Genomic DNA, 12,786 nt, shown 5'->3' on the forward strand with positions numbered 1-12,786 from the left:
GGGTTCACCCCCTGTGGGGTCCTCTGGTCACTGACCTCTAAATCATGATGAAGCCACTGTTTTTTCTTCATTGTTGTTTTATGAATTGCATACCTATTCTTGACCCTCTTCGGATAGAGAACACCTGTCTTCCCTACTCTCTGAAGGATGTAAAACATTCAGTGAGCGGAAGGTGTGGGCTGCTCTACACTTTCGTTAAGGCTAAGCGAAGAGGCAGGAGGCAGAGCCCACCTCCTCAAACTTCATCAGGGAGGAAATGGGCTTTTGGGGGCACGTGATATCGCTTTGTCAACAAGAGCTGCAGAGCACTGGTGACCTTTCAGAAGCCAGAGGAAGCAATCAGTAAGAGCTGAACTCACTCCTCCTTTTCCCTAAGCACAAGCCCTGAGTTACCTGAAACCCATGCCCCCAACACAGGACACAGAAAAGACATCACTATTATTAGAGAATCATTTATTGGGGAGAATTAATATTCTCCACGAGAAGGAATTATTTTGTGGTGGGAAATTTTCCGCTCTCGAAACGCTGGAAAAGCGTTTTCTGTTGACGTAGAGACGGATCCCTAAACATAGTGCCTTTAGCAGTGGTGAGAACAGCTGGAGGCCCCTGGGCCGGCTTGACGCCTGCAGGTGGAGCTTGGATGGGGCACATGCTCCCTGCGGGGCACAGATAAGGGACGCTTCTGATCCAATAGCTGATCTTTAAACGCCACGACTTTCTGAGGGTGTCCTTTCTGGTCTCTGATCCATCTAGAACATGTAGGATAATTCCGGCCAGCAAAGACAACTTCTTGGTGGCAGGACTTGGCGTTTGGCACTTTACAGGAGGGAGCCCTGTAGTTGGAAGGATGCCCCTGGACGGGCTCTGCCTGGGCCTGCTCTTCTGCCTTCTGCTCAGTTTTCACAAACTTCCTCAGGGAAGGAAGGGGCTCTTGAGGGCGGGTGACCTCTGTTGCACACCGCTGCCCCAGTTTCTCCACTGGGAACTTCCCAGGGACCGTCCTGGTCTTCTGAGCCATGGTGGTCCCAGTAACGGCAGCTCTCCCTTTAACCAGGCCTCTGCTCTGTGCAGATGATATGGGGCGGCCCTTTTCCGGGGGATGTTCTTGCTTTTTGCCTTTTGTCCCAGGACGAAGCCATTGAAAAATGTCGTTCATCTTTTTTCTGAACAGACTTTCAGGAGGAGGCTGTGCCTTCTGTGATGAGGTCTGGGAAGACTTGCTCCCAAGCGTCTCCTCTGATGCTGTGATCTGAGTAGGGAAACTCTTTCTTGTAGGTTGGGATGTCCCCAACCCTGCATCCCCTCCACCAAGCTCTTCTTTGTTGGGGCCCGGAGGGCTCAGTCTCATTGTAGCTGGTGGGAATTTCTTATCCTCGGACCTCTTTAGGTCTTTCTTAGGGACCCAAGGCTCCTGCCGCTGCTGCCTGCTGATCCCACTGTCCTCCAGATGGACACGCAGCACCTGGGAAGCTCCCATGTCCCCACTGGAGACACCGTGGGCATGAGTCAGTGAGGCCTTGTAAGTCAAGCTCTCTGAGGCAGGGGACCTGTCAGTGTCTTGGCCTTGGACCTGGCTCTGATTCCTCTTCTCTAGTTTTGACTTTAATTCCCCAAACAGATGTTCCTTAAGATCCGATGACTTTGGGTCTTGGGCAACTTGTCTTTTTGGTGCAGGGCTTTCAGTGGTCCCAGTAATTTCTATTTTACTGTGATTCTCACGTATCATTTGGGAGCTTCCTGGCTTGCTGGTTGTCAACACACTACCAGTTTTTGACTGCAGAGCATTGAGCTCCTTGGCCCTGAATATGTCCCTGGCCATGTTGTACATGGAAAAGGGTTCCGACTTCATCTTTTTGTCCTGTCGCCCTTCTCTTCTATCACTGGAACTCACTCTCTCATCTTTTGTCTCAGGTTTGGCACCAGCTTGCCTTGCAGGCAGCTCTGGGGGGCATCTGTTGCCTAGTTGAGTAAATTTCTGACTCGTTTTGCCTGTGATGCCACATGTGACAGGCAGATGAGTCTGCCTGGCACCCTTACTCCTCTGAACAACCTCTGCAATCTCTTGGTTGATACCAGAGGGTGATTGTCTCGGCACCCCTTGTCCTTCCCTGCCCATAGGTGACGTAGCAGGGCAAAGACGATCCAGGACCAGGGCTGAATTTGTTATTTCCGCTTTTTCTTGAAGAACAGATTTAGAGCTTCCTCTGTGGGGCTCGAAGCCCTCGGATTTGGAGTCGACTTCCAAAGTTGGGTTATTTGAGGGGGGCCAGTAGAAATAGGGCAAGGACTGGGATGCAGCATCTTCCAATTTAAACGCCTGTATGGATTCAAGGACCCTGCAGGGCAGGCCCCACTCCATCCTCATACGGAAACTTTTAATATGGGTTTCCATCATCTGTTGTGCACTGGAATCAATGAAGCAAAGCTCCTGGAAGGTATTCAGGAAGGAGTCCCCACCCACTGAAGGTGGCAAACTCCTCTGAGTTATTTGGGTGCGGGGTTTGTCAGAAAGCAGCAATGTCTGCTTGCTAGCATGCCATGAACTGCGCACCGTCCCAGGGAGCCGAGCCTCACTGATTTCCTCAAACTTCTTGCTCAAATGTGCTTTCAGGACATTTTCAAGTTGCTTCTGATCTAGACTTTCCTCCAAGGCCCTTGAAGCTTTCCCTGACAGACTTGCCATGTGACTATTTAGGTCTTTCTCAGAGTCATATGCCGGATCCTTATCTGAAGAGCTCTCTGGGTCACTCAACAGATGAGCTTTTGGGCCGTTCTCTGGGCTATGCCCCTGATCCTTCCCCATCTCCTTCTCTACCTGAAGCAGTTCTGAACCCCTCTCATGGAAGCTTTTGGATTGGCTCAATCCAACATTTAGATCTTTGTTCACCGAGATCCGTGAGAGTCCACGATTGCTTTCTGACTTAGCTATCTCTGAGAAATCTCTTGGAGGCATCATCAGTGACAGACACTCACAGATCCTGCGGGGCAGGCCCCACCGGTGTTGGATGAGCCTCTTTCGAAGGTGATGTTCCAGTTTCTTCCTCAGCTCATCACTGAGAGGAAACTCTACGGGAAGGGTGGAGATGGAGGCATGGGCCTGGGAGGCCTGATGGTAAGGAAAGTTGGGAGCTGAAGAACAAAATTCTTCCTGAGATCTTTGGACTACAGAGGGGGAACCCCACAAACTTTCCTGTTGCTTCTGCAACACTTTCCATTCCAGTTGTTGAATTTCAGATGAGGTGAGAGACTCTGATTCATCCGGGGGTCTATGGTAACACACTCCACAGATCCTTCTCTGGGGTAGAGGACCAGATGGTAGGATTGGGAGTGGGGATTTAAGGTGGGCCTGGGACTTGACCTGAGTGAGAGGTAGGGGCTGGGATTGGGGCAGGGTTTGAGGCAAGGGTTGGGGCTGGATCTCAGGCAAGGATGGAGGTGGGCGATGGAGAGGTACTGGGGATTCTTGGCCCATGGAGGCATTTGAGATGGTATTGAAAAGGAAGATTGTGGTGCAGTCACGTGAGTCACGGATAGCAGAGGGCAAGGACTCGCTGTGCAGAGATGGGAGACCCCAGAAGAGCTGCATACATTTTTCCTGTAAATGGTCCTCCAAGATTTTAGGATATGGGGGCTGCTCATGCATGTGCAGCTCCTTTGGTTTGCCTGCACTGCTCCAGAAAGGAAGGGAGAATGCTGAGTCACACTCATCAGCATTTGACTCTGACATTTTCCCCGAAGGATTTAGTTGGTGGCCTGGCCTAAGTTGTTTTGGAAAAGAGCCCTTCTCCTTCTCCTTTTCCTTCCACATCAGGAAATCACTCCTCTTTCGGACTTGTCTCTCCAGGAGTGCCAGGACATGAGGGCTGAGAAATGAGAGGTTACCAGGCTCTATAAGGTTAGCTGTAGGGTGTCTCTCCAGAGAGGACTCTGGAGAATGGAGGGCAAGAAACTCTCGATTAAAATCACGTGGTGCCAAGGTGGAAGGTGCTAAGAACAAGTCTTTGGCACAAGCTTGCCACCAGGATAATTCTGAAATGGACAGGCTTGAATGGTCAGTGCCTCTGATTGTTGGGACATAAGTGGACAACCCCCCAGGGCTATCTGGAGATGAGTTCTCTGGAACAGACTTCAATAAGATGGAAACCGATTTAGATTGAGTCACAGTTAAAGGGTGGTCTGTCGGTGGTGAGACAGACAGGCTTGGTGGTGCGTGACGACAAGCCAGTGAGTCATTGGGATTCATTATCTGGGGCAAATTTGGTAAGGGGTTAATATCTTGGGAAAGGGTGCGGTCAAGAGAGAAGATCGTATTCAGAGACAGAGTGGCCTCTGGTTGGAGAATAGGACCCGTTGCCTGGGTGTCATGTGGTGGGAGAGGGGGAAGGGCAATGGGTTGGGGTGGGGAATGGTCTGCTGGGAATTTGGACTCCAAGGGAGGAATAGGCTCTGGTGGCATAGAGTGACCCGGTGGTGAGGGTGAAAGAAAGTCAGCTAAGGGTGTCATTGGGTTAGGTGAGAGAACGGAGGGGGGCGGTGGGGAAGGGTCAGGTGGAGGGGATGGTGTTAGGTCTCCTGGAGGGACTTCTGAGAAGGCAGAGGACAGAGTGAATGATGACTCAGTCCCAGAAGCTGTGGAAGCCATAGAGGACACAGAGGCAGTATCATCTTCCAGGTCCTCCAGGAACAGCAGCCGATTGATTTCAGCAGTTGTGCTATTACACACCTCACAGGAGGGGTCTGGGCATAATAGTTGACGAATGCGGGTGGTATCGAGAGGCCGGCCTAGGGGCCTGCGGGAGACAGGAAGTAGAAAACTGTAGCCAGGACCAGAACAAGGAAAGGAGGACCTGCTGGCCTGTCAGGGGAGGGGCCACCTGAAGCCTGCTGCCCCTTCACAATGCCCCACATCTATGACTTCACCATACACTCAGCAGCCCTCACCCCAAGGCCTTCATTCACATACCCGTTCCTATGGCAAACCCCTCCCATGACTACTGCAGGCTGTACTGAATCCCTGGAATTGCAGAGAACATGTCAAAGAGGGATCAGGAAAGAAAAGACTGGTCACCTTTTCAGAATAGAAATTAGCCTCCTTTTCTCCTCTGTTTCCCTCTGGTAGTTTCTCCAACCTGGGAAACCAGAAGAGTGAATTACATGTAATAAAGGTAGAAGCATAGGTGTTACACGGGAGTCCCTTTATGGGAGACCCTTGGGATATTAACGGGATATTAACTCTGAAAGCCCCAAGAATCAGTAGATGTGGTCAAACGGTCAATGATAATATTAATAAGGTTCACATGTGTTTGTTGCTTCATTTATAAAGTACTGTCACATACATTATCCCATGGGATGTTCAAAACCACCATGTGAGGAACATAGGTCAATGGTTACCTCAAAGAGGAGTCTGATCATCCAGGAAGTCAACGTAGTTTCACAAGGTCAGGACACAGAAGTTCTGACTCTTGGCGTCTCCCACGGCAACCCACTGGGCAACACCCATTGTCCAGGCCCATCACTGCTTCATGCCCAGAGCTGGGCAGAGCAGGAATCTGAGAAATGTCTCGGGTTCTGACTACCTTCCCATGAGCCTTTCCTCTGAGGCCTCTATTTTCTGAGAGGGACTCTATCTAGCGACTGACATCCTCAGAGACCATGGACCTGGGACCTCATGGAGAGGACAGGATGTGTCACCCTTGGAGAGCTCAGGTGGGATAGGTGGAACCTTACCACTTGATGTTCCACCTTTTCTTCTCCTCTTGGCTCTGCCCTGACGCTGAGAACAAAAAGAAAAGAATGAGGAGCGAGGACTTAGTTGGCTTGCTCCTCTCTCTAGGAAACTCAGATATTCATCCAAGATTAATGTCACTCTCTATTTTTATTACTAGCACTTTGTGTGCTTTCCCTTTCTGAATTTCTAAAGGTGATAAGATACTTTCAATTTTTCCTTCTTTGAAAAACTCGAAGGAGGATTTTTGGCTAGAGTCCACACTTGATATTCTCAGTCAGAAGTCCTCTGCTCAAGGAGGGCATAGACTCTGAGGCCCCCAGTCACATCTGTGCTTCCTCAGATAGGACCCTGTATCCTGGGACAGAGCTCACACTCCAGTGTCTGCTCAGAGGCTCAGCCCTGCTCTCCTGATCTGCCCAGTACAAAGGACGGTTTGGTCGAATGACGCCCGTCATGGGAATGTGACTCGTGATCCAGTGTTGGGAACAGTGTTCTCCTACACAGAACCCAAACTCTCTAAATAACCTAATGCAGGGCCGTGAAATCACTGATGGGATTTTATCCGGGAATCCTCCACCACACCCAGATGGTCTGTGAGTTTTAAATGGGAAACAGTCCCAGCTGAACCCCTAGTCCTGCCTGGCCTATTCCCCTAGAAGGATGATGTTCTATCCTCTATTCAGACTTGCCATCTTAGGAGTCTCTCTATACCAACTCATTTAAAAATGTGGGACTAGAAATGGAAACAACAATAAAAAATCCCTGTTGGTGGCTTGCCCAGGGATCCTTACCTTTTGGTAGATTTTGGTTTTCCACAAGGTTGGTAAAGATGGAATCCCCACCAGGAAGCACAGGAACAGAAGAAGCAACCACAACCCACACACGATGCTGAGGTTATAGTCACTATCTAAGAATGTTGAGCAGATGCTCAAAAACAACTCCATATGGCTATTCAGAAATGAGAGAACATTCCATTGACTGAACTCCATTTTCTGAATCGCAAGGCTGCCTGAGGCAACTGAGCTCTGAGAGTGTCCGCACTTGCCTATAATCCCAGGCCTGCATCACAGAGCACTGAAGAGTCACAAAGGGTTTCAGAGGGTGGGGGAGGGGACATGAAGAGGGTGTGCCCATGGCCCCTTCCTCCCACCAGCCCAGCTGATCTCTCCATCCATCCTGGGCCCTCCAGGTCCCTCTGCCCTACCCTGCCATCCTATTTTCCAACTCTGTCCGTTCATGAAATCATACAATTACATTAATGAAATTTTCTGCCTGTTCCACCTGTACTCCAGATATTACCTGGGCCCCCTTTACTGTTTGGAGAGCTTGACTTTGGTTTCACCAATTCCACTGCCTCGAAAGTCTGAAATGCTCCCTGGAATTTTTGCTTGTACCCAGACATTTACACTCAGAATCATATATGTCCTCAAATCCATCTTTCCTTTAGAATGTTTTTGCCTTACATGAACCCTGATATAGAACTTAAAGTTCTTCTTTACTCATTTGGTTTTGTGAATGTTGAATAACAAATTTTAGTTTTTTGCTTCAGTCAGCCTTTACCATCTTCAGCCAGTGGGGCTGACTCAAATAATTGAAATGAGTAATTCATTATTCAACACTCACAAGACTAAAATCAGTACAGGCGTACCTCACTTAATGAAAGGGAAATGTTTAGAGAAATGCATCATTAGGCACTTTCACTGTTGTGTGAACATCACACAGTGTACTTACACAAACCTAAGTGGTAGAGCCTACTACACACCTAGGCTATGTGGTGCTACCCGTATGGGACCACTGTCATATATGTGGTCCATCAGTGACCGAAACATCGTTAATATTGTTACGTGGTGCGTGACTGTGGTGGATGACAATGACAAAACGGAATACCATTTTCAAGGCTTCTAAAATGGAGCTGGGAGGCCATTAAGGAAGTGGGGTTTATGCTTGTACACCACATCCACCACCAGATGTTAACTGAACTTTTGAGCTTTACCTGACAGCAGAGGTCACATCTTGAAGTGTTTCCTCATTCCAAGAAGGGACAGTCTGCCTAGGACCAACTATGTTCTGGCAAGTCAGCTCACCCCATGCCAGAACCAGTCAGTAACTGTTCACTGTAGACCTTTGTAAGCCTGTGTCCTTTCCTTTTATCTACCCCTGCCTCCTTTGTCTTCCTAGGAGCACATTTGAGCTTCTACTCGAATCTACATCTCCTGAATTGCAATTCTTGAGACCCCAAATAAACTTTTTGGTTCTTTTGCAGTTTATGCCTCTTATTTGCTGACTTTATATGGTGACAGAAGTGGGATCCCTAGCTACTGACCTTCAATTCTGGTGCCACTTCACAGACACAAGCAAGGTGCCTGCAAAGAATCTTTTGTGCTCTGTCGTCTCCTCCTGGTGGCTCTGGTTCCTGGTGGTAAGTCCTCCTGGGCCTGGACCTCCCATTTTTGGTAGAGGTCCAGACTCTTTCTGTAGGCGTCCTTTGATACTGGTTCTGGCCATCCTTCCGTTGTCAGCTTTGTTAGAAACTTCTGTTTCTTTCACTCCTTTTTTGGGCCTTTGATCCTTTGGTAAGTTCATACAGATGAGAAATCCATTTTCTAAGAGGACCACCAAAGAACAGCCCCACTCTGGGACTCCTGCTGGTTTTGTCTTTAAAGAATACAGACCTTCTACATGTAGATTTTTGTCCCACTGGGCTCAGATTACTCAGGGTGATTTAAGGCTTCACTGGCCTAAATGGGGCTCCCTTGAAATTCCTAAATTGGTTTATCTGTGCACTCAATTGGAAAAAGCCTATCAAACCAAACAAATAAAATGGGAAACTTTTTAAAATTGGTATCTTGAGGCCTCTAAATGAAACACTGAAAAGGACACTTCCTTGCAAGCCATAACAATGTCATAACTAAGAATTTCAAATGATTAAATGTAAATGCCATCGATAAAAGAATATTAACTCCTCCTGTATTCGTCAGGGTTCTCTGGAGAACCAAGGAGATTATATATATATAATATATATTAATATTGATATATAATAGAATATATAATCCATTGTATCTATATTTAAATTCATTTATTTAGTTCTATAAATTACATATATACACTCAAAATTTATATATGAAAGAAACTTTGGCCTCACCCTTAACTGCCTAAAAGAATTTAAGACAGAAGGCCTGTTCCAGGAAGGAGCTGTCAACGTAGGGAACTCTAGATGTGGTAGAGAAGAAGGTACCTAGCCGGGCCCATTTTACACAAGTTCTCTCTCATTTGTTTAGAGATGGCCCAGCAAACATTTGGTTTTCTGTCTCCTTGTGAATTGGCTTCCTCCTCTTTGAAGTCCCAAACCATGACCCCCAACCCCCGCGCCTTTGTAAAATATCTAAACCCTAACCATAGGCCTGGCAGACACGCTGTGGACTGAGCAGCAGCATGAAGACCAGGGTCAACCTGATGACATTGTGGGTGGGACTACTGGCTGTTTGTCCACATCCTTGTCCTGGGTGCCCAGGAAGGCAGTCACCCAGCAACTTGCAGTGAGGTGTGGCGTGTGACTATGTTTCAGCCAATGCAATGGGAGTGGAAGTGGTGTGTGCCATTTCCAGGTTGGAACTTTTGAAAGCAGGTGTGTCTTCTCTGTGTTCCTTCTTTCTCCTTGTGCAGATTGGTTGCAGACAATGATACAGGCGTCAGGAATGGCGGAGCCAAGAGACGGGAATTCATGGGTGACTGACACACCCTGTGGAAGAGAACCACCTGCCCAACGCGAAACCCACCTTGGCCTGTAAGGTAATCACACATAAATTTCTACTCTCTGGTTATTCTTTTTCGGGATGTGCTTGTTATTTTCTTAACTATTATGGAAATATTTCAAATATGCAGAAGAGTACATAGTATGACCTCTATCTCCGGCCCCAATATCCAGAAAGAACAGACGTTCAATTCTGCCCTATTTGCTTCCGATGTTGCATTCATTTGCTGGGGCTGCCATGACAAAATGCCACACGTAGGGTGGCTTAAACAATAGAAATTTATTTTCTCACGGTTCTGGAGGCCGAAGTTCAAGATCAAGGCGTTGGCCGGTTTAGTCTCTTCTGAGGCCTCTCTCCCCGGCCACTTCTCCCTGTGTCCTCACACGGTCTTCCCTCTGTGTGTGTCTGAGTTCTAATCTTCTCTTCTTACGTGACTATCAGTCACATTGGATTGGAGCCTACCCATGTGACCTCACTTGACCTTAATTACCTCTTTAGAGGCCCTCTCTCCAAATACAGCCCTATTTTGAGGTCCTGGAGTTAGGACTTCAACATATGAATTTTCAGGGACATGATTCAGCCCACAATGATATCTGTGTTTTTAAGAAGCAAAATGTTGCCGTCACACCTAAAATTCACATTTCCATCCCGTTCTCCTCCCTCTCTCATCATAGGTATCAGTATCCTAAAATTAATTACATTCTTTATGATTCCAAGAATATCCATGTGCATGGCTCCATTAACAAAAGATTACATTTTTATGCATAGTCAAGACATACATGTGTATGTCTCCATTAACAAATTCTTACATTGTTATGCACTTAAAAAATGTACAGGAACAGCATCACACTGCACATGTCCTTCTTTGATTGGCTTTGGGCTATAAATGGGGAAGGAAAAACAGCAGCCGAGGGTAAGAGAATAAATAAACGGCTTATGCATAAAAACCCAAAAGGACAGATTTCCAAGAGCGTCGCGGTTGGTGACCATGTGGAGGGTCTGGGAGAGAGGTGGTTCTGGGAGAGTGGTTACCTGGAGAGGGCGTGGAAGCTCAGTGCCCTTTCCCCATGTCTTGCCCTATGCGTCTGTTCCATCGAGCTATTCCCGAGTCATATCCTTTTCTAATAAACAGGTAATCTAGTAAGTAAGAGGTTTCTCTGAGTTCTGTGAGCCGCCCTAGCAAATTCGTCGAACCGGAGTAGAGAGTCTTGGGAACCTCCTACTGACAGCCAGTTGCTCAGAAGCATAGGCGACAACCCAGACTTGCTGTTGGCACCTGCAGTGGGGGCAGTCTTGTGGGGCTGAACCCTTAACCTGTGGGGTGTGATGCTGTCTCTGGGTTCATAGTGTCAGAATCGAGTTGAATTGTAGGACACCCAGCTGGTGTCCCAAGAATTGCTTGTTGGTGTGGGGGACTCCCCCGACCCCCAACCCCACACACATTGGAATTGGTACCAGAACCCAGGAACAAACTGTGAAAGATAAGCGTCTTAGCTTGGGTTCCCATAACAAAATGCCATAGCGTGGGTGACTTAAACAACAGAAATTTATTTTCTCACCATTCTGGGGGCTGGAAGCCTGAGAGCAGGATGCCAGCATGGTCAGGTTCTGGCGAGGGCTGTCTCCTCAGCTTGCATAAGGTCCCCTTCTCACTGAGTCCTCAGATGGCGGGGTGTGTGTATGCGTGTGAAGAAACAGAAAGAGAGATCTCTTCCACTTCTGATGAGGCCACAGTCCTATCTGATTTAGGTTCCACCATTATGACTTCATTTTCACCATAATTACTTCCTAAAGACCTTGTGTCTGGACATGGTCACAACGGGGGTCAGGGCTTCCATTATATGAACTGTGGGGAGACAGAATTCAGTCCATAGCAATAAATAAAGAGCAAATAAATAGAAACAAAGGTTTGGCATTTATCTTTATCATTTCCTTTCTTCCTGACTTTACTGTCTCGCTCTTTGTCTAGCTTCTTGAGCAAGCAGCTCGTTGGTTTCTAATTTTTCTTTTTAGATAAGTATATTGAAGGTATCTTTCTTCGAAGTATTGTTTAATTCCGTCCACCAGATTTTGTCATGTAGTGCTTACAGCTATAATATTTCCTAAGTTCCATATGAGATCCCTTTCAACGCAAGGTTCTCTAAGTTCCCGGCCATTATTATTATTTTCTCATCTGTCGCTCCTTTTACAAGTATGTAATGTTCCTCCTTGTCACCATGTTGGTTTTGTCTGGAGCCTTACCTCCAGATTTCTATAGATATACTTTTTTATTGACAAGTAAAGGACAAAATGAGGAAATATCTTTGCTATATATAAGCGTGGTATCAGTCTACACTCCTGGGACAGTGTAGACTTCTAATCTGTCACTTATCCACCTTTGTGAAAAGGAATTCTAATATTGGCTCACTGAAGTCATTTTGGTCAACAGCAGAGGAAATTGATAATATGTATGTTTTCATCAGTCAGATAGTCCATGTTGTGCTGTATTCACAACAAACTCCTAAGTCTCAGCTAAAAATAACCAAGGTTTATTTCTCAAACATGCTCCATGTCATCAGGGGCTGGCTCTGTATTATCCTTGCTCAGTCTGGAGGATTGAGTAGATGGCAGCTAAAAGATGCTCGATCCAACTTCTTGCACAACTGCCAGGCAGGAAAAACACACTCCCACTGTTTGCCAAAGGTTCTGTCTGGAAGAGACAACCTCACTTTTGCTCAAGTTTCATTCGCCAAAGGCTCACAGAGCCACCTCTGACTTTAAGGGGCCAAGAAGATACATCCCTTCTGTGGGCCAGAGAAGAGCCGACAATATCTGGTGAACAGCAGTAATAATAACTATACACTGTGCTCTATTGTGCCTTCCAAAGCTTATTTTTGCTTTTTGTTTGTTGATTTTTCAAAAATTCCCTTCAGTTATGTGAGTTACCATAAATCCTTCTAGTCAATTTCTTTAATAAGAAAACTGAAGTTAGCCAGAGTTAGCTTCTTTCGCTTAAAAAAAAAAACTAAGGCATTAGATTTGGCGTTATAAATGTCACTGAGCGGCTTAGGAAAGTGAACTTCAGTTTACACCTTGGGCTGGTTTTGGAGAAAGGGTACACACCGATTTTTCAAGGATAAGGTTTTAATAGGAAAAGAAGCAGGGCATGGCATGAGCCAATATTTAGGTCCGAATAATTACTGGTGGCTGCAGCATGTCAGGCAGGGAGCCAGCTGTTTTTGCATATGCTCTCTAAGTCAATTTAATTCTTTATAAAAACAATATGAGGTGAGTCTTACTATTCATCACTTACATATGCAGAAACTG

At 46.7% G+C, this 12,786-nt stretch overlaps 1 long non-coding RNA gene across 2 annotated transcripts; it reads right to left on the reverse strand.

Moving 5' to 3' along the window:
• Nucleotides 1-436: 436 nt before the first annotated feature.
• LOC138920031 (uncharacterized) lies at nucleotides 437-7,657 on the reverse strand. Of its 2 annotated transcripts, XR_011430632.1 has the most exons (4): nucleotides 6,520-7,657; nucleotides 5,728-5,773; nucleotides 5,069-5,129; nucleotides 437-4,790 (listed from the first exon to the last, which is right to left on the reverse strand). It is a non-coding gene; the product is annotated as an uncharacterized lncRNA (long non-coding RNA). The 2 variants fall into 2 exon arrangements; XR_011430631.1 differs by having other exon boundaries at nucleotides 5,069-5,773.
• Nucleotides 7,658-12,786: the final 5,129 nt, after the last annotated feature.

This window comes from Equus caballus, chromosome 22 (assembly GCF_041296265.1).
Source record: "Equus caballus isolate H_3958 breed thoroughbred chromosome 22, TB-T2T, whole genome shotgun sequence".
Taxonomy (NCBI): domain Eukaryota; kingdom Metazoa; phylum Chordata; class Mammalia; order Perissodactyla; family Equidae; genus Equus; species Equus caballus.